This window comes from Nicotiana attenuata, unplaced genomic scaffold (genome assembly GCF_001879085.1).
Source record: "Nicotiana attenuata strain UT unplaced genomic scaffold, NIATTr2, whole genome shotgun sequence".
Taxonomy (NCBI): domain Eukaryota; kingdom Viridiplantae; phylum Streptophyta; class Magnoliopsida; order Solanales; family Solanaceae; genus Nicotiana; species Nicotiana attenuata.
In genome coordinates, this window is record NW_017671318.1 from 122,806 (window position 1) to 146,304 (window position 23,499).

The following is a 23,499-nucleotide window of genomic DNA, read 5'->3' on the forward strand; positions in this document are numbered from 1 at the left end:
GAAGAAATAAGAAATTTTGTAGTATAATTTCACTCCATAAAATATAACATATAAATACATAAGATTGTTGGCATAATATATTTGCAAATAGAGATCTAACATTAGAAAAGCCTATGGCTTAATTTCATCGTTATTTTCAGCAATATCTCCCAATAAAGTATATCTATATGTTCATACTTATATATTTAAAATTACGTTAACTTATCTATATAGTACATCAAATGAACTTTTTTTGTATGAAAACTTGTGTAATTCTAACTTATAATTTATTCGTAACTATTATCTCTTTTTTCTTCTGCTCTGACCTTCTAGAATACGTGATTTCACTTATACTAACAAGCTTACATCTGAAAAATATGAAAATCTTTATCTTTACTTATAAAATTATCTTTATCTTATTGATTTAGTATATGTCAATTTTTTTTTTTAAAAAAAAAGAATGACACACTTAATAATACTGATTGTATTTCTAGAATCGTGTGTACTAAATGATTTAGAATCCACATATAATGCGTGTGTCGAAATGTTATAATGTATTTAAATGCACATACAATTTATTGTCATGATCTTAACTTTCAAGTTTGGACATGATCTTTCAAAAAAGATATTCCATTATGTCTATCTTGGACCAACTTAGCCGAAGATGGGTATATTTGAACCAATAGTATTACGCTAGGGATAAATTTGAATCAATAGTATTACGGCAGGGGTATATTTAAACCGAAAATATAACGAGGGGTATACTTAAACCTTTTTTACATAGTACAAGGGTATATTTGGCCCTTGATCGTATTCGAAATAAGATTACCCAGAAGGAAGAATTCTAGAGTCATCATTAGTCGAGGTGGGCCAAGAAGCAGAAATACCCGTAGCCGAAGAGTCGACGGGAGCCGTGGTCAAGATGTCGACAATGGTCGAGGTCGAGCATCACTGATGAAGCTGTAACAGCTAGTTTTTGAAATAAGATATTAAAGGGAATATTCTAGCGAATATTCTCTGCAGTTTGTACTATTAGGATTTGTTAGAAATATATCTCATATATATAGAAAGAGGGGCCAATGATGTGGGGCGCATGAGATTCATCTGTAAGAACAAACTTTTGACTAAATATTCTGTCTCTTACTAAGAAACAGGCAGGACCATTTCATCAAGATTCTTGTCTGAATTAGTCCTTACTTTTCATCAGATCCGAGAATAATTCGAACATTCAAGGATTTGTCTGTCACTCATCATTGTCGAGAGGGACAACCACCTAGTTCATCCTTTATTGGGTGAATCACTCCTTCTATTTACTCAAATACCATTTATCGCTATTCATTGTTATTAAATGCTCTATTGTTGCTTACTCTATTTGGAATAATTATTGCATATCAGTATAATATCTCTCCCAGACATGTCCAATGTTGACCATACTTTCGGAATTTGCATCTAGAAATATTATGGTTAACTAGGTTTAACCTCTTATCTCGTAAATTCAATTATTTAAACCAAGGATTATATTTTTTGGTCAAAGAATTTAGCGCCGTATATGGGGATTTCTTAGTTAAATTTTTAGTTTCTTCTAGATCTATCACTAACGTAAAAAACAAAAGCAAGAACAAGATCTCCTTTCTTTGTGTGCACAAATCCCAATATGGCAGGTAACATGGAAGAAAGGACGAGAATAATAAGTGACCTCCCAACCAACCTCATGAACGTCATCAATGAAAGCAGTGAAATAGCTGACAGAGACGCAACGCCCAATGCCTCCCCTAGACGAGATGGATCACCTCCTCCTCACTGCAACATCACAAAATCTCTCGGTAAGGGAGCCTCCACAATATGTGGCGGAAGAGACGCCCCCAGCTATAAAAAAAAGCTCCTTGAGGCATGGCTAACTGACACACTCACCAACATCCTCCATAAGTCCGCTCGGAACACGGCTACAAGAAACGCAAGAACTTGCGTCATACAACCAACGGACGAGCAGCACAACCAACTCCCTCCTCTTCCAATGACAGGTATTACTCACAATGTCGTTAATAGTGCAGGCGACGACACTCTCGCAGCCATTCCGAAAAGGATGGAGGAAAGGGAGAATGAGAATAGAGCACTCCTAGACCAAATGAGAGAACACCAAGAAAGGGTCGATAAGCTACCGGCGCCCCTAAGCTCTTGCCGAAGAGAGATGTCGGCCAGTTCGTAGAGCAACCGTATAGTGATGATGCCGCCCCACATGCCATACCAAAAACCTTTAAAATTCCGCCCTACCTCAGGATATATGATGGCACGACTGACCCCGAAGATCATGTGACTCACTACGTCACCGCTGTGAAAGGAAATGACCTCGCCAAAGAAAAAGTATCTTCCATTCTGTTGAAAAATTTCGGTGAAACCCTCACATGAGGAGCGCTGACATGGTATTCGCAACTACCTGCGCATTCCATTGAAACTTTCGAAGAGATGGCCGATAAGTTTGTAACGGCCTATGCTGGGGCCAAGAAGGCCAAAGCAAGAGTAAACGACACATTTGCTATCAACCAGTTTCCGGGAGTGGGATTGAGGGACTTCCTCGCCCGGTTCAACCAAGTAAGGATGACCCTATTGAACGTATCGAAAAGGATGGCGGTCGCAGCCTTCCATAACGGGCTGAGCAGGGATGGTTCGAGGGTGACAAGAAAGTTATTAAGTCGACTGATGAAGTACCCTCCAACCACTTGGGACAAGATACACAACGCATATTATGTCGAGGTCCGAGCAGATAAGGACGACCTCAATGGACCAACTCACCAACTGACCTCGGTATAGGCCGAATCCAGGAAGATCGAAGAAATAATGTCAGAAGAGATCTCGTAGCTCCGCAATCTAACAGGGAAGGACATCAATCGTATGTCAGAACGGTTGTTGCGCCCTCCTCCCGCCACGAAGAAGGCCCGCCTAGACCAAGGACAGGGACTCACCGGAATGAAAGAGGTATGCCCCCTTTATTATCCGCTCACAACTTTTATGGGTGACCTACATAAATAGTCTATGCCTTGGAGAAACTCTGACCAAGGTAAAGTGGCCACAGAAGATGAGGTCATATCCGAGCACCAGAAAGTCAAACGCCCTCTACGAGTTCCATCAAGAACAAGGGCACAAAACCGAAGATTGCATTGCTCTAAGGTAGGAGGTCGTAAACATGTTACGACAAGGACACCTCAAAGAGTTGCTGAGCCACCGGGAAAGGACCAATGTTGTCAGAGGACGCAAACAACACCAAGGACTGCCGAAGCCGCCCTCACCAACTCGCACCATCCACATGAGCATCGGTGGCGGCGACGATGCTTCCATAAACAACGTGAATTTCACCACTACCCACAAGCTCAAACGGTCAATCACCCGCGAACGGTATGACGAACTCGAAGAGAGTATCATCTTCGATAAGTCAGATACCAATGGTTTGGCTTTCCCTCACTATGATGCCCTTGTTATTACTTTATGAGTTTTAGATACCGATGTGAGACGTATTATGGTAGATGATGGGAGCGGCACGTGCATTATCCATCCTCGGGTACTTGCACAAACAAAACGCGAAGATAAGATAGTGCCGCATTGCATCACGCTAAGTGGTTTTAACAATGTAGTTGAGCGAACATCTGGTGAAATCACACTCCTTGTTTTGGCCAGTGGCGTCACTTTGGAAACCACGTTCCATATCATGGACCAAGACACAACGTACAACGCCATAATAGGGCGACCATGGATACATACCACGAGAGTCGTCCCTTCCATCTTATACCAGGTTATTAAGTTCCCGACCCTGTAGGGAATATTCAACATACGAGGGGAACAACACACATCTCGAGAATGCTACCACATCGCCCTAGACAGCATGATCAAATCAACAAATGGAGGACAAAGAAAAAGAGGCATAACAATCAATAGGGTCGAGGTCGATATGTGACGATAACGAGGACGTCATCAGAGACCCTGATATGGTAAAAGTTGCAGGATCGACCATAGAAGACCTCGACCCCGTTCAATTAGACCTCATGAACACAGCAAGAAAGCTTACATCGGTTGCAAACTCCAGGAACCAGGTAAATTGCGTCAATTCTTAACTACTAACGCAGATTTGTTTGCTTTCAGTCATGCAGATATGTCGGGTATCCCAAAGGAAATCGCCACGCACAAACTGAACGTCGACTCATTCCACCCCTCAGTAAGACAGGACAGACGTAAGTTTAACTCCGTAACTAATGACGCGGTACGTGAAGAGGTAGAAAACTGTTGGAGAATGGCTCCATCAGATAGTCGAAGAACCCCCAGTGGGTCGCCAACATGGTCATGGTAAAAAAGAAGAATGGGAAATGGCGAATGTGTGTGGATTTCACAGATTTGAACAAAACAGCCCCAAAAATTCGTTCCCATTACCACATATCGACCAACTCGTTGATGCAACAGCCGTGCAAGAACTACTGAGCTTTTTGAGAGCCTATTCAGGTTATTATCAAATCCCCATGGAAAAAGAGGATCAAGAGAAAACCACGTTCATCACCCATCAAGGGACGTACTACTACAAGGTCATGCCCTTCGGGTTAAAGAACGCGGGGGCGACTTACCAAAGGTTGGTGACAAAGATGTTCAAGGACCAACTCGGTGAAACGATGGAAGTCTATATATATGACATGTTGGTCAAGTCCAGAAGGAAAGAAGATCGTATCAACCACCTGAGAGAAACTTTCGACATACTCAGGCAATACGGAATGAAGCTGAACCCCAAAAAGTTTGCATTTGGCGTGGCCTCAGGAAAGTTTCTAGGTTTCCTGGTATCACAGAGAGGAATCGAGGTCAATCCTGACCAAATCAAAGCCGTCGAGGGGATATCAGAACACTTGACCACTAAAAAGCAGGTTCAAAGGTTGACTAGCCTGATCGCCGCTCAGTCAAGGTTCATTTCACAATCATCAGATAGATGTCATAAATTCTTTGCCGTACCTAAGAAGGATGACGGCCTCTAATGGACCTCGGAGTGCGTCCAAGCCCTGAAAGAATATTTGTTGTCACCACCACTACTTTCAAAACCATAGCCAAGAGAACGTCTCCTCGTTTATCTCGCTGTATCCGAGGTAGCTTTAAGCGCAGTCCTGGTTCGAGAAAACAAAGTACACAATCCCCCATCTATTATATTAGCAAAACATTAGTCGACGCCGAGATGAGGTATCCTCACCTCGAAAAGCTGTCCTGGCCTTAGTCGTACCTTCGCGAAATCTTAGACCGTATTTCCAATGCCATCCCATCTCGGTCGTCACGAATTTCCTCCTAAGAAGCATTTTGTATAAACCCGATCTATAGGGAAGGCTGGCCAAATGGACCATCGAGCTGAGCGAGCACGATATCACATACCAGCCGCGAACAACGATAATGTCACAAGTGCTCACTGACTTCGTCGCCGACTTCAGCGCAAAAGTAATGCCCGAAGTTGAAAGAGAAGCCCCTCAAACTTCCCCCCAAACACAAGATCTCTGGGTCCTATACACCGATGGCACATCTAATGCATCAGGATCCGGATTGGGACTCGTACTTGAAGTCCTAAGAGGTGAAGTAATTTGCCAGTCCGTAAGGTGCCCAGATATGACTAATAACAAGGCCGAGTATGAGGGCGTAATGCAAGTTTGAGACTAGCACTCAAGTACGGAGCACGAAGGTTAAAACTACGATGCGATTCCCAACTCGTAGTCAACCAAGTCACAAGGACTTACCAAATCAAAGAAAAAAGGTTACAAAAATGCCAGACTGAAATCTGCAAGCTGCTGCCCGAGTTTGTTAATGTCTGCTCGACCAAATTCCCCGAGCACAGAACGCTGAGGCAGATGGCCTTGCTAAACTAGCCGCCACCACCAAAAGCATCACAGCCGGAGACAAAAACGTAGTCAACCTCCTCAACTCATCGCTTGATCAAATCGAGGTAAGAACCGTAAGCTTAACTTGGGATTGGCGCAATCGTATTACTACATATTTGAAGGACGGCACAATCCCAGATGCTAAAAAAAAGCTAAAAAATTGAGAATGCAAGCGGCCAGGTACAGTATCATCCACAACGACCTGTATAAGAGAATTTATGGCGGCTCTCTAGCAAAATGCTTGGGCCCAAACCAGATGCGGCGCGTGCTCAAAGAGGTCCACGAGGGCCATTGTGGAGATCACTCTGGCAATCGGGCTCTGGTCAGATGCCTCATACGGGCAGGATATTGCTAGCCCACCATGAAAAAGAAGGTTGCGGACTTCGAGAAAAAATACGAGCAATGCCAAAAATATGCTCTGATGATTCACCAAGCAGGCGAGCACCTCCACTCGGTCACCTCACCTTGGTCGTTCATTAAATGGGGAATGGACATCGTGGGCCCCCTCCCGGCAGGGCAAGGTAACATACGATTCCTTTTGGTTTTAGCTCACTAATAGAAGCAGGAGCATTCAAATACGTGACCAGGAAATGATCGCCTTTATATGGAAAAATATCATATGCTAGTTCGGTCTTCCCAAAGAGATCAGTTGCGACAACGAGCCCTAATTCACGGGGAAAAAGACCACCGAGTTTTTGGAGAAATGGCATATCAAAAGAATGCTCTCGACGCCATACTATCTCGTGGGCAACAAACAAGCAGAGTCCTCCAACAAGTCGATACTGAACAACATGAAGAAAAAGCTTGAAGACACCAAGGGACTGTGGCCGGAGATATGACCAGAGGTACTGTGGGCCTAACGAACAACGCCAAAAATGAGCACAGGAGAGACGCCATACTCTTTGGTCTATGGGACCGATGCAGTAATACCAATCAAGGTCGGAAAGCCCAGCCTAAGGTACTCCCACGAGAGTGGTACAAGAAACAATGAAAGTAGAAGGCAGGAGCTCGACAAAGTCGAAGAACGAAGAGACATGGCCTATGTAAGAATGATCACCCAAAAACAGCAAGCAGAATGCTATTGCAACAAGAAAGCAAGAGTTAGGCCGCTCAATGTCGGGGACTACGTGCTTAAAGCTAAAATACAAACGGGTAAAGACCCACGGGAAGGCAAGCTAGGAACAAACTGGGATGATCCATACAAAATCATGACAAGAGCGAACAAAGGGCCATTCTAACTAGAAATAATGGAAGGAAAGCTACTACCAAATAACTGGAATATTACCCACCTCAAGTACTTTAACTTTTAAGATATAAAGCGTCCCACAAGTTGTACTCTTTTTTCCCTCACTTGAGTTTTGTCCCAATTGGGTTTTCTCGATGAGGTTTTTAACGAGGCGATGAAGGGAACACTTCAAGCCGAAGTACGCAAAGATAGGGCTGGAACGGCTAGTTCATTGCTCGACCTCTCGATCACTCTCCAGGTCAACCAATAAAGGGACTAGATAGATTGGGACAGGGACTGGAACGCCAGCCAATGCCCGTAAACTTGTAAATATGACCAAAGCAACAATGCTTGAAGTTTATTTTTCTCTACAAATGTATGACCAAAGTAGCAATGCTTAAAGTTTAAGGTTTTGACAAACTTTGCACCTATCAGCACATATAAGTAAATTCAGGTTATGTTCGACCTCGGTCGAACTAACACCTACTAGCCCCGACCATAATTAAACTTAGGTTATGGTCGACCTTGTTCGAAGTAACACCTACTGGACCCCGGCCATAATTAAACTTAGGTTATGTTCGACCTTGTTCGAACTAACTCCTACTGGCCATCGGCCATAATTAAATTTAGGGTATGTTCAACCTCGGTTGGACTAATACTTACCAGCCCTCGATCATAATTAAATTCAGGTTATGTTCGACCTCGTTCGAACTAACACCTACTGTCCCTCAGCCATAATTAAGTTCAGGTTATGTTCGACTTGTTCAAACTAACTCCTGCTGGCCCTCGACCATAATTAAATTCAGGTTATGTTCGATCTCGGTTGGACTAACACCTACCGGCCCTTGGCCATAATTAAATTTAGGTTATGTTCGACCTCGCTCGAACCAACACCCACTGGCTTTCGACCATAATTAAGTTTAGATTATGTTTGACCTTGCTCGAACTAACAATCGCTGGCCTTCGACCATAATTAAAAACTTGTTCAAACAAATGCCTACCAACCTCTGGCCGTCATTCGCCATTAAGTGATCACGGTCAAAAAATCAAGGCAACCAAGCGACAGATTAAAAAACATACAAATGCAAAACGAACCACAGGAAGAGAATCAGATACAAAAAACAAAGTTGGCATTTCATACTTGAAATATTTTTTACAAAAGCTCATGAAGAAGCCACCAACTACACGCAAAATATACAAAAAATCGAAAGAGAAAAATACTAGCCACCACCATCACGGCCTTCAACATCCCCGCCGACTTGGCCCTCAAAAGCGTCGCCCCCTGACCATCGACTCCCTCACTATTGCCACCTTCGCCCTCAGGATAAGCAGTGTCATACCAGGCATTCTCCTTGAGCCGGTCCACACCTTCGTCCCCCTCATCCTCACCGGCCTCTGGCGTAGCAGGGTCATACCCGTAAGAGACTCGAGCTTCACAGGCCTTAACACAAACATCTTTGAAGGCAGCCTCAGAAACGGATCCCGCCGCATGCAAATTTCTAAACATATCTAACTGGGCCTCGACATGAATCCACTCCTCATACAACTTTCGAGGAACATTAGGAAAATCTGAAGTATGGGAAGAGGACGATTGTGCCAGTAATCGGGCCTTCTCGAACTCAAGAGCAGCAACTCGGTCGTAGAGGCTCGAAGTCTCTTTCTCCAGCTCTCCAATCCTCTCATCAAGCCGCTATTCTTTAAGCCTTGCCGTCTCCAAGTCATTTTCTTGCTCAGAACGGAGAGTTTGAATCACTACCTCGAGAGATTCCGCCTTCCTCAAAGCCTCCGACCGAGCGAACTTTGCCTTCTCAAGATCCTCTGCCTTCTCGGTGACCTTGCCACTTAGAGCATTAACTCTAAATTGACACTCCTCAAGCTGGGCATGCAGCGAACCACCTAAGCTTGGAGACCGCTGCACTGGGCTTCGACCCCTTTGCTGACTTCGAGCTCTTCCTCCTTACCTCTTAACGTCCCTTCAAGGACGCTAAACTTCTCGATGACCGTCACCAGCTCGTCATCTTTCTCCTTCAACTCATCACGAAGGGCCTGCAAGTTGCCGCCCTCGCCAAAACTCCTGCGAATCTCCCGGTACTTCCCGCGGTACTCAAAATATTTATGCTCCAACTTCTCAAATATTTTCTTACGCTTCTCTACCCTTCCAGCGCTTTCAATCTCCAAAATCATGGTCTGCAAACATAAGAAGAAAAAGAAGGAAAGCAAAAATAAGGACGCCCCACCAACAAAGGCAAAACACAACAAAAACACACTACAGTTAGAAAGACGAAGCCCTAAAATACTCACCCTGAGGGTAAGTCCGACTATGCTCCTCGACAGAGTAACACATCCAGCTCTCGGAGGGTTTCACCTTCCATGTCGTAACAAAGAGGTCTGAGGGAGGGGACTACGTTATCCAAATTCTTCAATAGGTGTGGATTGCAATGGTCCTCGTAGACCCCTCCAACCTCACCTCGAGTTGGGTAAATCATTGCTTCATCATCTTCAGGTTAGCAACATCAACGTCTAAACCTGTCTCATAACCATCTTTGGCAATGCCTTTTTCTCTTCCATCTGCTAGTAAAGAAATATCATCAGTTGGCTGCGAGGTCGACCGCCCCTCTTGCCGCAAAGAATCAGAAGCTCCAGCGGCCGGCCTTTCGGCCTCCGCCATCACAGAAGGGATAGACATACCTTCGTCGGCCTCCGCTGATCTCAGAATCTCAGATGCTAGTCCAACATTATCTTCAAGGACAATGGTCGCCATCTCAAAATGGGTAAAGTCATCCATCACAGAGTCCACGGCCCGGGCAACCCCGTCGCCAACACAACTGATCTCCTCTTGCGGGGTATCAGATCTCCATCACCCAGTAGTGGTTCCTCCTCTTCGTCCACAAGATGATACAAAGGGGAAGTCGAAGGTTCCACCGCTGAAGTATCTGCAGTTAGAGGAATTGACGTTGAAGTAGCAGGTGGGATCGAGGAGCGAGCAGAATAAGCCACGATCGCAGAAGGGGTTTGGAAATTTTCGAAGGAAGTTGTTACCCATAACCTAAGGAACATAAATATATGATTATCACTAAGTTTCATGGTCAATTTCGTGGTAAAAATCTCATTCTTGTCAAACCCTAGATTTTTCATCTAACCCATGATTTCTACCAATTTTCATGTTGGAATCTACCCAAAATTTATGTATTGAACTCACAATAGGTGGAAGTTACTTACCTCCAAAAGCTAGGTGGAAATCCCTCTCAAAATGCTCCAATAATCGTCCAAAGAGTGAGAGAAAATGAGTGAAAATGGCTCAGCAATTTTCACACCTGCTGTGCGTGGACCGTACGTACGGTCCTGCTTTTGCGGACGAGGGTCCGCTTCTGTAGAGTTGGGCTGGGCCGGCTGGGGCCGCACCTACGGACGGATACCCGCTTCTGCAAAAAAGGAGCTGCATATGCGGAACCTAGGCTCCTCTCCTTAGGCCGCATCTGCGAGGCTCCAACCGCACCTGCGAGCTCGCACCTGCAGCTGACCAACCACAGGTGCGGTTATGACAGCAGCTGCAGCTTCAGCTCTTGCTCAAATTTTCAACTTAGTCTGAGCCTCGTCTGATTGACGCTCGAGGCCTTCGGGGCCCTGCCCGAACATAGCAACAAGTTTGGAATCACACAACGGACTCGCTCGAACCCTTGGAACGCCCGAAACAACATTAAAACTAAGAATCATACCCTAAAACCAATTGAATCAAACTTATGAACTTCAAGTTCTTCAATCTACTTCCAATATGCCGAAACGTACTTATACCACTCGGAATGATACCAAATTTTGGGTGCAAGTCTTAAATGACATTACGGAACTATTCCCGATCTAGGAATTCTGTTTAGACCTCGATATCACCAAAACCCGCTCTAAACCAAATTTAAAGAACTTCTAAAAATCTTCAAGAACCAATTTTCACTATTAGTCGCCAAAACGCTCCCGGGTCGTCCAAAACCCAATCCGGACATACTCCCAAGTCCGAACTCATCATACGTACCTAGTTGAACCATCAAATTCCGATTTCGAGGTCGTTTACTCAAAATGTTGATCGAAGTCAAACTTGGCCTTTTAAGCCAACCTTAAGGAACCAAGTGTTCTGATTTCAACCCAAACTCTTCCGAATCCCGAACCAACCATCTCTGCAAGTCATAAATCAGCAAAAGTAAGTACGAGGAGTCTTATTTAGGGGAACGAGGTTCTAGAAAGCAAAACGATCAGTCGACTCGTTACATTCTCCACCTCTTAAACCATTACTTGGCACCACTATAGAAGAGGCAAATCCAACCAAAAGACGCACACAGAACGACGCAACGCATCGGGAAAACGCACTATAATGACGTATGACGTCACTTTGAACAAGGAACAACATAACCCCAAAAGTTGCGGCTTATGAAAGGCCACGTTGCCAGCTCGCCTCAAACATCACAACCCGACCCACTCGTCCAATCATCTCGACCACGACAAACAGGATCCGCTCATCAAGCCTGCCTTAGGCCGGCCTCAATAAGGGACTAACTGTATGGGCCGAAATCTACATGATAATATTTGAAATAAGATTACCCTAAAGGAAGAAATCTAGAGTCGTCATTAGCCGAGGTGGGCCAAGAAGCAGAAATACTCGTAGCCGAAGAGTCAACGGGAGCCGTGGTCGAGATGTCGACAATGGTCGAGGTCGAGCATCACTCATGAAGGTGTATCAGCTAGTTTTTGAAATAAGAATATTAAAGGAAATATTCTCTACAATTTGTACTATTATGGTTTGTTAGAAATAATGTGGGGCACGTGAGATTCATCTGTAAAAGAACAAACTTTTGACTTAATATTTTCTCTCTTACTAAGAAACATGCATGACCTTTTCATCAAGATTCTTGTCCGAATTATTCCATACTTTCTATCAGATCCGAGAATAATTCGAACATTCAAGGATTTGTCTGTCAATCATTATTGTCGGGAGGGACAATCACCTAGTTCATCCTTTATTGGGTGAATCACTCCTTCTATTTACTCAAATGCCATTTATTGCAATTCATTGTTATTAGATGTTCTATTGTTGCTCACACTATTTGGAATAATTATTGCATATCAGTATAATATCTCTCCCGGATCTGTCCAACGTTGACCATACTTTCGGAATTCGCATCTAGAAATATTATTGTTAACTAGGTTTAACCTCTTGTCTCGTAAATTCAATTATTTGAACCCATGATTATAGGTTTAACGTTGACCATACTTTCGGAATTCGCGTATAGGTTTAACCTCTTATCCCTTCAATTTGCACCCTTTCACATACTTATGAGAAAGTCTCATGTTTTTCCTTCATGCCTTGACCATGTTGCAATGATGATCTTGCCAATGGATAAGCAGAAGAGAATTCCAATTTGTTGCATCAGCGAAAGCCAGAGATTTTTTTTTTTTTTAAATTCTAAAGGCTTCTATGGTGAAAGGAGAAATAACTCAGCATGATTATGTATTAACCTCTCTGCATAGATAATAAAAATATTACTCTAACCTAAGGATAAGTTTCTAATGAAAGGCTGTTTGTAGGCATAGTTTTTTAGTTAATTAGGATATTTAGATTTTTAATTAAGAAAGGCAAAACAATAATTTAACTTTTAGATTAAGGGGTTCCTCCTTTAGTTTAAGGAGAGTAAAACAATATTTTAACTTTTGGATTAAGGAGTTTTTATTTCTAATATAATATAGAATATAGATAAATAACGACCTGTCCAAGGAATTACATTCAAGTATTAGTTTGGTTTTTTCTTGCAGGATTGGAATAGATAAGTTTTTAAGAGTTTAACGTCTTAAATGGGATTATCATATATTTTTTCCCTCATATATTGGTTTAGTTTAAATTACAAAAGTATATCTATTTAATAGAAAATGTGATCTAAAATTTTTAAATTGAGTCAAATCAATATAATTAACGATTCAGTGGTTGAAAATTAGCCTTCATGATACAATTGAAGGAGGTCGGTAAGCTTTTTAATTAAAACGTGAAAATCAATTGCCACTTTTGAAAGAATAAACTTTTCTCCTGCAAAAGTTTGTCATTATACCAAACAACAATTTTGTACTTTGTCACTTTTATACTCCTTATATACAAAAGATATTCTGGACTTTAGGAACATAATGCCACTCTATTTTTTTTGTTTTTTTCTGTAACTAAATTTCTTTCCCATTGTAACTCTTTGTTGACGTCATCTCTCATTGTTGTTTCCAGCTAATTCAAACTATAGGGTTTTAGGATCGAATTTATTGGACTATTAAATGTAGTTACAGTATTTAATTTCAATTTATATCCGCTGGGCGCTGGCTACTTTTAAATCATTTACAAAAAATATTAGAGCCGGTTTGGAAAGTCATTTTGAAAATGAATTTGGGTGTAATTGGATGTAATTATATAGTTTGGCATGTTTGTTTGATCAAGTAATTACTTGGTCAGCATGTAATTGAGTGTAATTGGAGGGGTGTAAAAGCACTTTTCAATTCTCAAGGGGAGGTGGGAATTGGTAGTAATTACACTCTGTAATTACAAGGTTACTTTTTAGTTTCTTTCATTTCTGTTTTTATTTTAATATATTTTCTTTATAACTTTTTATTTCTATTATTTTAATTTTTTAATTTTATTTTTACTTTTTAATACCTTTTGAAATTTTAAAATATATTTTTCGCCGGGCTCAGTTTGGACTTTCCAGTCTCGTTCCCTTTAATTGCACGAGATAAGGAAAACGAGATATCAAATTATCTATTTCTCTATCTCTACTTCTTGTGATTCCATGTAAATGCTTATATTTTATTTTTTATTTTTTATATTTTTTTATTTTTTGAAACTATATCTCCTAATATTAGAAATAATGAGTTATTAACAAACTTGACATATAATGAGTGATGCAATTAAAGTGGGATTTATTTGTTGAATGTGGTTATAAACTTATCATGTTTTAATCTTAAGTTACAGTGGGACTTACTATTAACATATATTAAACTTTTTTTAAAAAAATTTTAAAATGTGTTATATTCATGGTTCCAGTTTACTTGTTTTAGTAGTAGTGGCTCACATTGTCTGTTGTTCATTTTTTAGTTAGAATTGATAGATTAGTTTTGTCAAATATTTGAATAATATTATGACATTGTATTTATAAATATTAACTTATTTTATTAAACATGATTTCCATGATGTTCTTACAAAACGTATATTTTTAATTTTTGTAAGTATCTAAACTAAATATTGTTAATTTTAAAAAAAAATTGTTTTTACAATACTAGTTATAAATATATGATTACTAAATTAATGTATATTCACGAAAAAATATACATCTTAAGTATCAAATATAATATCATTTATACTTAAAAAAATATATAGGCATATATTTATTATATTGACTTTTAAGTTTAGATAATTGCTTAATTCAAAATTTAATCTAATGTAATTACACTTGTGCAACCAAACAGTAAACTTGTAATTACACTATGACAAACAAACAGGTCGTCGTAATTACGCAAATGTGTAATTACTAGATTATGTAATTACTACCTGAGTCTGTTTGGAAAGCCACCTTGTAATTGGAATGGGTGTATTTACTAGGGTAGTAATTACACGATTGTGTAATTACGATAGCCTGTTTGTTTGTCATAGTGTAATTACAGTTTGTAACTACAAGTTTACTGTTTGGTTGCACACGTGTAATTACACAGTTAGATTAAATTTTAAACTAAATAATTATCAAAACTAAAAATTAATATAATAAATATATACCTATAAGATTTTATAAGTATAAATGATAATATATTTGGTATTTAAGATGTATATTTTTTCGTGAATATGCATTAATTAATAATCATATATTTATAACTAATATTGTTAAAATAATTGATATATATTTTAAATAAATAATATTTAGTTTAGATACTTACAAAAACTAAAAAAATATACGTCATGGAATTCATGTTTGATAAAATAAATTAATATTTATAAATATAGTGTCATAACATTATTCAAATGTTTGACAAAACTAATCTACCAATTCTGACTAAAAAATGAACAACATGCAATGTCAGTCTATACTACAAAACAAGTAAATTGGAACCATGAATATAACACAATTTCAAAAATTCAAAAAAAAAAAAATAGTTTAATTTATGTCAAATTCCAACATACTAATAGTAAGTCCCGCTGCAACTTAAGATAGGAAACATGATAAGTTTATAACCACATTTAACAACAAAGTTTCACTTTAATTGCATCACTCATTATATGCCAAGTTTATTAATGACTCATTATTTCTAATATTAGGAGGTGTAGTTTCAAAAAATAGAATAATAAAAAAAATAAAAAAAATAAAATATAAGCAATTACATGGAATCACAAGAAATAAAGATAGAGAAATAAAAGATAAATAATGTACAAAGAAAATATATTTTAAAATTTCAAAAGAAATTAAAAAGTAAAAATAATAAAAATAAAAAGTTATAAAGAAAATAAATTAAAATTAAAATAAAAAGAAAAGAAACTAAAAAGCAACCTTGTAATTACACAGTGTAATTACCACCAATTCTCACCTCCTCCTTGAGAATTGGAGAGTGTAATTACACCCCTCCAATTACCCCCAATTCCATGCTGACCCAGTAATTACTTGACCAAACAAACATGCCAAACTGTGTAATTACACCCAATTACACTCAAATCTAATTCCAAGGTGGCTTTTCAAACAGGCTCCACCAATTCCAATTACAAAATGGCTTTCCAAGCAGACTCTTTGAGAAAACAATAAAGTGACAACTCTTAAGCAAACTTCGGTTGCGATTTATGCCAGAGAAATAAAAATATCATAGAGTCGTTGTACCATATGCATTAATGAATGTACCCCTCCAGCAGTTAAAAATTGTTTTCGTTTTCCTCCTTTGCCGTATACAATTAATTAGTAATAGGTATTATTTAAACATAGAGCTACTGATTGAGGGAATATGCCTTTTCGTTAACGAGGTATCTTTGCTTAAAATAGAAAAGACCACGGTAAGAGAGTTCAAATATACTCATTTTGTTTGTTTCTTAAATCCATTAACTATTTCGTAGTTTTTAAAATAATTGTCTCAAATTATTTATCATTTTAGAAGTTCAAGACAAAATTAATTGTTTTTTTCCCTTTTTTACCCTTAGTAATAATTGTTCTTGAAAATGGAGATAACACATAAATAGAATAAATATTCAATGAACAGAGATTATATTGTATGATATAAATAAGGGTAGACTAGTCCAATCACTTTCCTAATTAATAGTATTTTTTAAGGGACGTGTAAAAGAGAAACACGACACATAATATGAGACGGAGGAAGTATTGCTTTTGTTCATGTGTGTCCGTTATTGCCATAAAGTGATAAATTCTATTGCAATCACTACAAGAAATCTGGGCAAAACAGTCCAAAAAAAGTTGGTCGGTAATAGCCAATATTCGTTCAAAACGCGACCATTTACGTATGGACTGTATTTTGAAGGTCGGAAGGGCATACCGACCAAAGTTGGTCAGAAATTACCAACCAACTTTGATCGGTCAATTAAATTCAAAAAAAAATATTTGCCGAAAAAAAACGACCAAAGTTTGTCGGTTTTTTAATTATGTAATTAAAAAATACACCATCTTGTGGGACTATACTGGGTTGTTGTTAAAAAATACACCATCTAGGAATCGAGGGGTCTGTACTATGGTAGGATATTATTCTACCACTAGACCATTGGTGCATTTTGTTTTAAGACTATCTTTTATTTCATTTATACTCTTTAATTGTATTTTCGCACGAAAATAACCGATTAAAGTTGGTCGGTTTTATTAAAAAATAAAATTACCGACCGAATTCGGTCGGTTTTTAAAATGACCGGCCGAATTAACCGACCGATTTTGGTCGATTTTTTAATATTAATTTTAATTTATTTTAAATGAAAAACCGACCAAAGTTGGTTAGTTTCTTGAACAATAAACTTCGCGGGACCTCAAAAATAGTTTCTCGCATTTTTGCGCCAAAGAAAACCGACCAAAGTTGGTCTGTAATGAAATATTTTGAAAAACCGACCAACTTTGGTCGGTTTTTTGACTGTTTTTTTGACCGACCAAAATTGATCGGTTGACCGTGGTCAGTTTTTACCGAATTTTTAGTAGTGAATCTTTTTGTGATCAAGTGTGTCTTTTTTGCAATTTATTTATGTTTCAATTTTGCATGTAGCTTTTCGATTTTATCAAACGTAACGTCCTTGAAAGGCCAACTCAACGTCTTAAAACTAAAATAAAACGAAACTAATCTATTATCGTGTCAATACACTAATAAATCAACCTTTTCTCAGCGCCAACGTTTTTACTATGCAATTGCAAGTTTACAACAACAATAATGCCACGCCCACTTTCTCCCCTATATCCTTATTCCTAATCTTGCCCAACCTAGTATGCCCACACATCTATCGAAATATCCTCATTTCGGCTATGTTCATCTTCTAGATATGGGTGTTCTTGACTGGTCAGCATTCTGCCCCATACAGCATAGCCGATCTAATCGCCGCCTTATAGAACTGACCTTTAAGTTTTGGTGGCACATTCTTATCACACAGGATGCTAGCCTCCATTTCATCCACCCGACCCCTGTATGGTGTGTGACTTCCTCGTCAATCTCTTCGTCCCCTTAGATAACTGGCCCGAGATACTTGAAACGTCCTCTCTTGGGGATGACCTGTGAATCAAGCCTCACGTCTACATCTTCTCCCCCTGACACTATGTTGAACTTGCACTCTAGGTACTCCGTCTTCGTCCTGCTCAACTTGAAACCCTTAGACTCTAAGGTCTGTCTCCAAACCTCCAACTTTTCGTTGACACTTCCTCGCGTCTCATCAATCAGTACTATGTCGTCAGCAAATAATATACATCATGGCACCTCCCCTTGAATATGACGCATTAGAGTGTCCATCGCCAAAGTAAATAAGAACGGGCCGAGCGTGGATCCTTGGTGTAACCCCATCCAGCAATTGTAAGTTTACGAGTTTGATAATTATAGAGTATATTTAGAAGAATAAAATCAGTTAATATACAAGATGATATGATTTCATGAAGTCGAAATAGTCTTTTAGCCAATGGATAATCTGTTGAATAATAGCATTGTGGGTAAACGAGTGACGACCCGATAGGTCGTTTTGAGCACTAGCCCTTATTTCTGTATTTTGAGACCTCTGTTAGCTTTGTTTGATATTTTTTGATTTGCGTGCATGGTCTGTGTCACTTTTTGAAAAGCTTTTATATGAAAATCTGAAGAAAATATGATTTTTAGCTTTAAAAATAACTTGAGTTTACTACAGTCAACATTTTGTAAAACGACCTCGGACCGGTATTTTGATAATTTTGGTAGGTCCGTATCGTGATTTTGGACTTGGGCGTATGCCCGGAATTAAAATCGGAGGTCCCTAGATTGATTTGATTCACTTTGCTGAAAGCTAGTACTTTGAAAGTTTGGAAATTTCCGAAGTTTAACCGTAAGTTGACTTTATGGCTATCGGGTTGGGATGTCGGTTTCGAAAGTTGGTACAGGTTTATTTTACTATTTAAAACTTGTCTGCAAATTTTGGTGCGAAACAGAGTTGATTTGATAGGATTCGGACGATCGGTTATGAATTTGAACGTTCTTGAATTTCTTTAAAAATTTCATGCATTTTGAAATCTGATCCGTAGTTCTAGGCATTGTTTTGGTCTTTTCATCGCGCTATCTAGTTCGTATGATGTTGTTACACTTGTGTGCATGTTTGGTTTGGAGTCCGAGGGGCTTGGGTAGTTTCAGACAGGCTACAGATCATTTTTTGGACTTAGAGTTGCTAGTTTCAGCTGTTTGATGGTGTCTGATGTTTTGTGCTTCGCGATCATGAAGCTACTCTCGATATCTGAAGGGGAAACTGGGTTGGGGGGGGGGGGGAAGGGGGGGGGAGGATTCCTTCTACATGAACGCAAGGATGCAGTCGCGAACGCGAAGCAGTGGAGGGATTACCCTTCGCGAACACGACCTCACTCACGCGAACGCGATGGGTTATGGGATTCTGGGGGGATTCAGGCAATACTCTAGGCGAATGCGAGCCTAGGCTCGCGAATGTGAAGCCAGGGGTGAGGCCATCATGAAAACAGAGAGTTTCTCGCGAATGCGAAGGCCATTTGGGCTGCTGTGCATCGCGATCGCGTTAGGTGCTTCGCGAACGCGAAGAACACCTGACGCCAAGTGATTTAAACTTATAAAAATCGAGATTCTTCTCATTTTTCACCATTTTCAAGTTTGAGCTCGGCCTAGAGGCGATTTGGAAAATATTTTCATCCCCACTTCTCTGGTTAGTAGATTTTTACTTGTTTCCTTATATTTCCATAATCAGCCGTTAATTTTTAACCTTTAATCTAAGCCTTTTCATGGTAGAAATTAGGGATTTAGGTAGAAATTGCAGATTTTGAGAAATTGAGATTTGGACCTCAAATTGAGGCCGGATTACGAAACTAATCACTTAATCAGGCTCGGGGGTGAATGAATAATTGGGTTTTGGTTTGAATCTCGAGTTTTGACCAAGCGGGCCTGGGGTTGACTTTTATTGACTTTTCCAAAATCATTAAAGATTGAATCTTTTTTACCCGTGGGTAGTTTCTAAAGCCTATTTTGACTTATTTGAACTATATTTGGTTAGATTTGATTGGTTTGGAGGCTAACCCTAGAGGAAAAGCCACGGTTGAGCATTGATTTGGTTGCCCAGTGAGGTAAATGTTGTGTCTAACCTTGACCTGAAGGAATTAGGAATTCTTGAACTATGTGTTATGTGAATTATGTGGGAAACATCATATATACGAGATGACGAGTGTATATACGCCGTCATGATATTTATTTCCATATTTTTTTTTCATGATATATCTTGCTTCATACCTTAATTGTTACATGCCTTTATTTGAATTCTATGCCATAACTGTTACTTATCATTAAATTGTTCCATTTGTCTTAATTTGTCCGTTGCTCGCATAACTCCATGCTTATTTGCTACTTGCCCTTACTTGCTTTAATTGCATACCTTAATTGTCACATGCTATACTTGTTCTATTGTTTTGTACTATTTGTTACATTCTATAATGTGGTTTCACTTGCGCGAGTTGTTTAGTTGTTAGATATCGATGAATTGGTAATGTTGAGACTTCGAGTTGTTTGACATTCTTTGATTATTATGTGGTTCTGCATTGCCTTGCACATTTACCCTCTTGATGTAGAAATTCTTGTAAATTTGGTTGTTGAATTGTTTATTTTGATGATCGAAATTGTTTGAGGAACGGATTGCACGCCGCAACAGAAATTGAAAGGTAATGAACTGAAATGGTGGAATAAGAACGGATTATGATATGGACATATGATGATATGGTGAGATCGGGTTGCAAACCGCAACGGATTGCTTATGTGGTACTTGTTTGTGATTGTTGAATTAGCCATAGTATTGTGATATGGGACTATAAGACTTGTTATTTTGGGCTCTCTGGTAGTTGAATTTTGAGTTTATTTTCATGAGTTAATTGCTTTACTTGCACTTCATGTTTTCCTATTATTATTATTATTATTATTATTATTATTATTATTATTATTATTATTATTATTGTTGTTGTTGTTGTTGTTGCGTATAGGTTATTGTAAGTGGCTCGCCTTAGTCTCGTCACTACTTCGTCGAGGTTAGGTTCAGCACTTACAGAGTACATGAGGTTGGTTGTACTCTTACTACACTCTTCACTTCTTATGCAGATACCAGAGTTGATCCTAACAGAGCATATTGAGATTGCTCGGATCCAGCTATTTGTGGAGACCTGAGGTATAGCTGCATGGCATCCGCAGCCCTGAAGTTCCCTTCTATGTCATTATTTTTGCTTATTTAGATTCAAACAGTTGTGTTTATTCAGACTATTATCTGTAGCACTCTTGACGCTCATGTATTTGCTGTTGATATTATTTATTGGTAATGCAAAGTCAAAGATTTCTTTCTAGTCCTTTTTCCCTCTTTACTTCTTTGTCTTTCACAGTGCCCCTCATCTATTGTGGAAAGTTTCTTTCTTCTCTTTATATTGAATTACTCTTTATTGGGCTTGTAAAGAAATAGTAAAAGGGAGTGGTCTCGCGCACATGAGAAATTGGTCCTGAAGGCAAAACGGGTCGATTTGCCCCTACGCGCGAGATATACGTGAGGCCTAATCCAAATCTGGCTTTGCTAAAATTATTTCTTTATGTTTTGAGCTTACTAGAGAATTGTCCAAATACATGCTTACCATAATACGTCCAAATTCATTCTCCTTGAATTGAATTTTTTAACGTCCCATTATTTCTTTGTAACTGCCATGCTTTAATTTTTGTAACAGCTGTGTTTAATTTTTATAATAGTTTTAGTTAATTTTTTGTAACAGCTCCATCTTTAATTTCTGCAACAGCTACAAATTAATTTCTTCACCTGTAACTGTCCAACAGCTTTGCCTACAAAAGGCAGTCTTCTTTGCGAATCATCCAACACAGAAAACACCTTCGTCTTCTCTTCTTTCTGTGCAATTATTTCCTGTCAATTCCAAACTTCCAGCCACAAGTGCACATGTTTGGAGGTGCTGTGGAACCTTGGTGAGCAACCGGTTCTACGATTTGCACCCAGTCGGCCCGAAATCGCTTTGAAAGCAGTGGCTTGCCACGACACAGTATTTTTCGATAAGTTGTTCTTCTTCCTTTTTGTTCTTGGTCAATATTATCTACTAATTTTTCTTACAATATGAAAGCGACTTTTACATATAATATTGACTAATCGCTACCACTTTGAACAAAACACTTCCTGACCTGTCAAAGCTTGAGCCTTTTGATGGAAACAATTATATGAATTGGTCTCATACACTTTTAATTTTCTTTGAACAATTAAAAGTTAATTTTCTTTGAGAGTACCTGGATCTGCACATGAAAAACATGCGCAGAAAGGGCATGAGTACACCACAACGGTACTCAGTAAGTGCCAAGCCTAACCTCGGTCGGGTAGTGACGAGGAAAGTCAGGGCCCTACTGAGGTTAAATGAAATACAAGGTATAACAGTATAGAATAAGACAGTATAGTTAAGTGCAACAGTAAGAAGTAACACATGATAGAAAGAATGACAACAGTTATAACAGAGACAAAATAATCACGGAAAGGAATACAGCTCACACAGAGATAACAACCGGGGATCTCCCAGGATACTGTCCTGTAGTCCCAAATATAAATATCTAGTGGATCTCCCGAGATACCGTCCCGTAGTTCAAATGTAAATATCCAGTGGATCTCCCGGGATACCGTCCCGTAGTTAACTCATAGTGCGGGGATCTACCGTATCCCGATTCGTAGTCCCAAATATAAATACTCAGTACTGGGGGAATCTACCGGGTGCAGTCCCGTAGTTCCAATGTAAAAGTGCTGGGGGATCTCCCGGAATACAAATCCGTAGTCCCAAAGTAAACATACAGGGGGATCTCCCGGGATACCGTCCCGTAGTCCCAAAGTAAATACACAGCAGCAACACGAAGAATACTCAATTCAATCAAATTTCACACCAAGGTAAAACAGGTATTTCTAACCTAGCATGCTGCACATAATCCAAATAAGGCAGTTGAGCAAATAAGCAATTAAGTCAATTAGACATGCTTCCCTAAGCTAACAACAGACTTAAATTGCAAATAGTATAAACAGGAAAGGAAACACAATTTTAGTTACTTAATGAAAATCGAATTTTCAACAATTAGCACAAGTACGCACTCGTCACCTCACGTACAAGGCATTTCAAATATCAACAATACCAAATCCTAAGGGGAGTTCCCCCACACAAGGTTAAGCAAGCCACTTACCTCGAACCGACTCAAAATCAACCCGAAGCCACGCTCTTGCCACGAGTACTCGACTCCAAATGGCCCGAATCTATTCAAATAAATTGAATAATGTAAATAACACTTCAAGTAACTAATTCAACTAATTAATTCTAAGCTAATACGCAAAATTAGGAAAAATAACCAAAACGCCCCTCGAGCCCACGTCTCGGAATCGGGTAAAATTTACATCAATGGAACCCTATCTTCCCACGAGTTCATGCATATCAAATTTACCAAAATCCAACCACAAATGACCCCTCAAATCCCAAATTCTAGGTCTCCAATTCCAAGCCCTAGTTTCTTCAATATCTACCCCCAAATTTTTCATAAATTTCAAGCCTAATCAATGAAATAACACCATATGAACGAGTTTTATGTTCAAAAAAATCTTACCTCAATGAAGTTCCCTCTGATTCCCTCTTCAAAATCCCCCCAAAAGCTCCAAAAACCGTTTTAAAATGTGAAGAAAGTCTGAAAATCGCG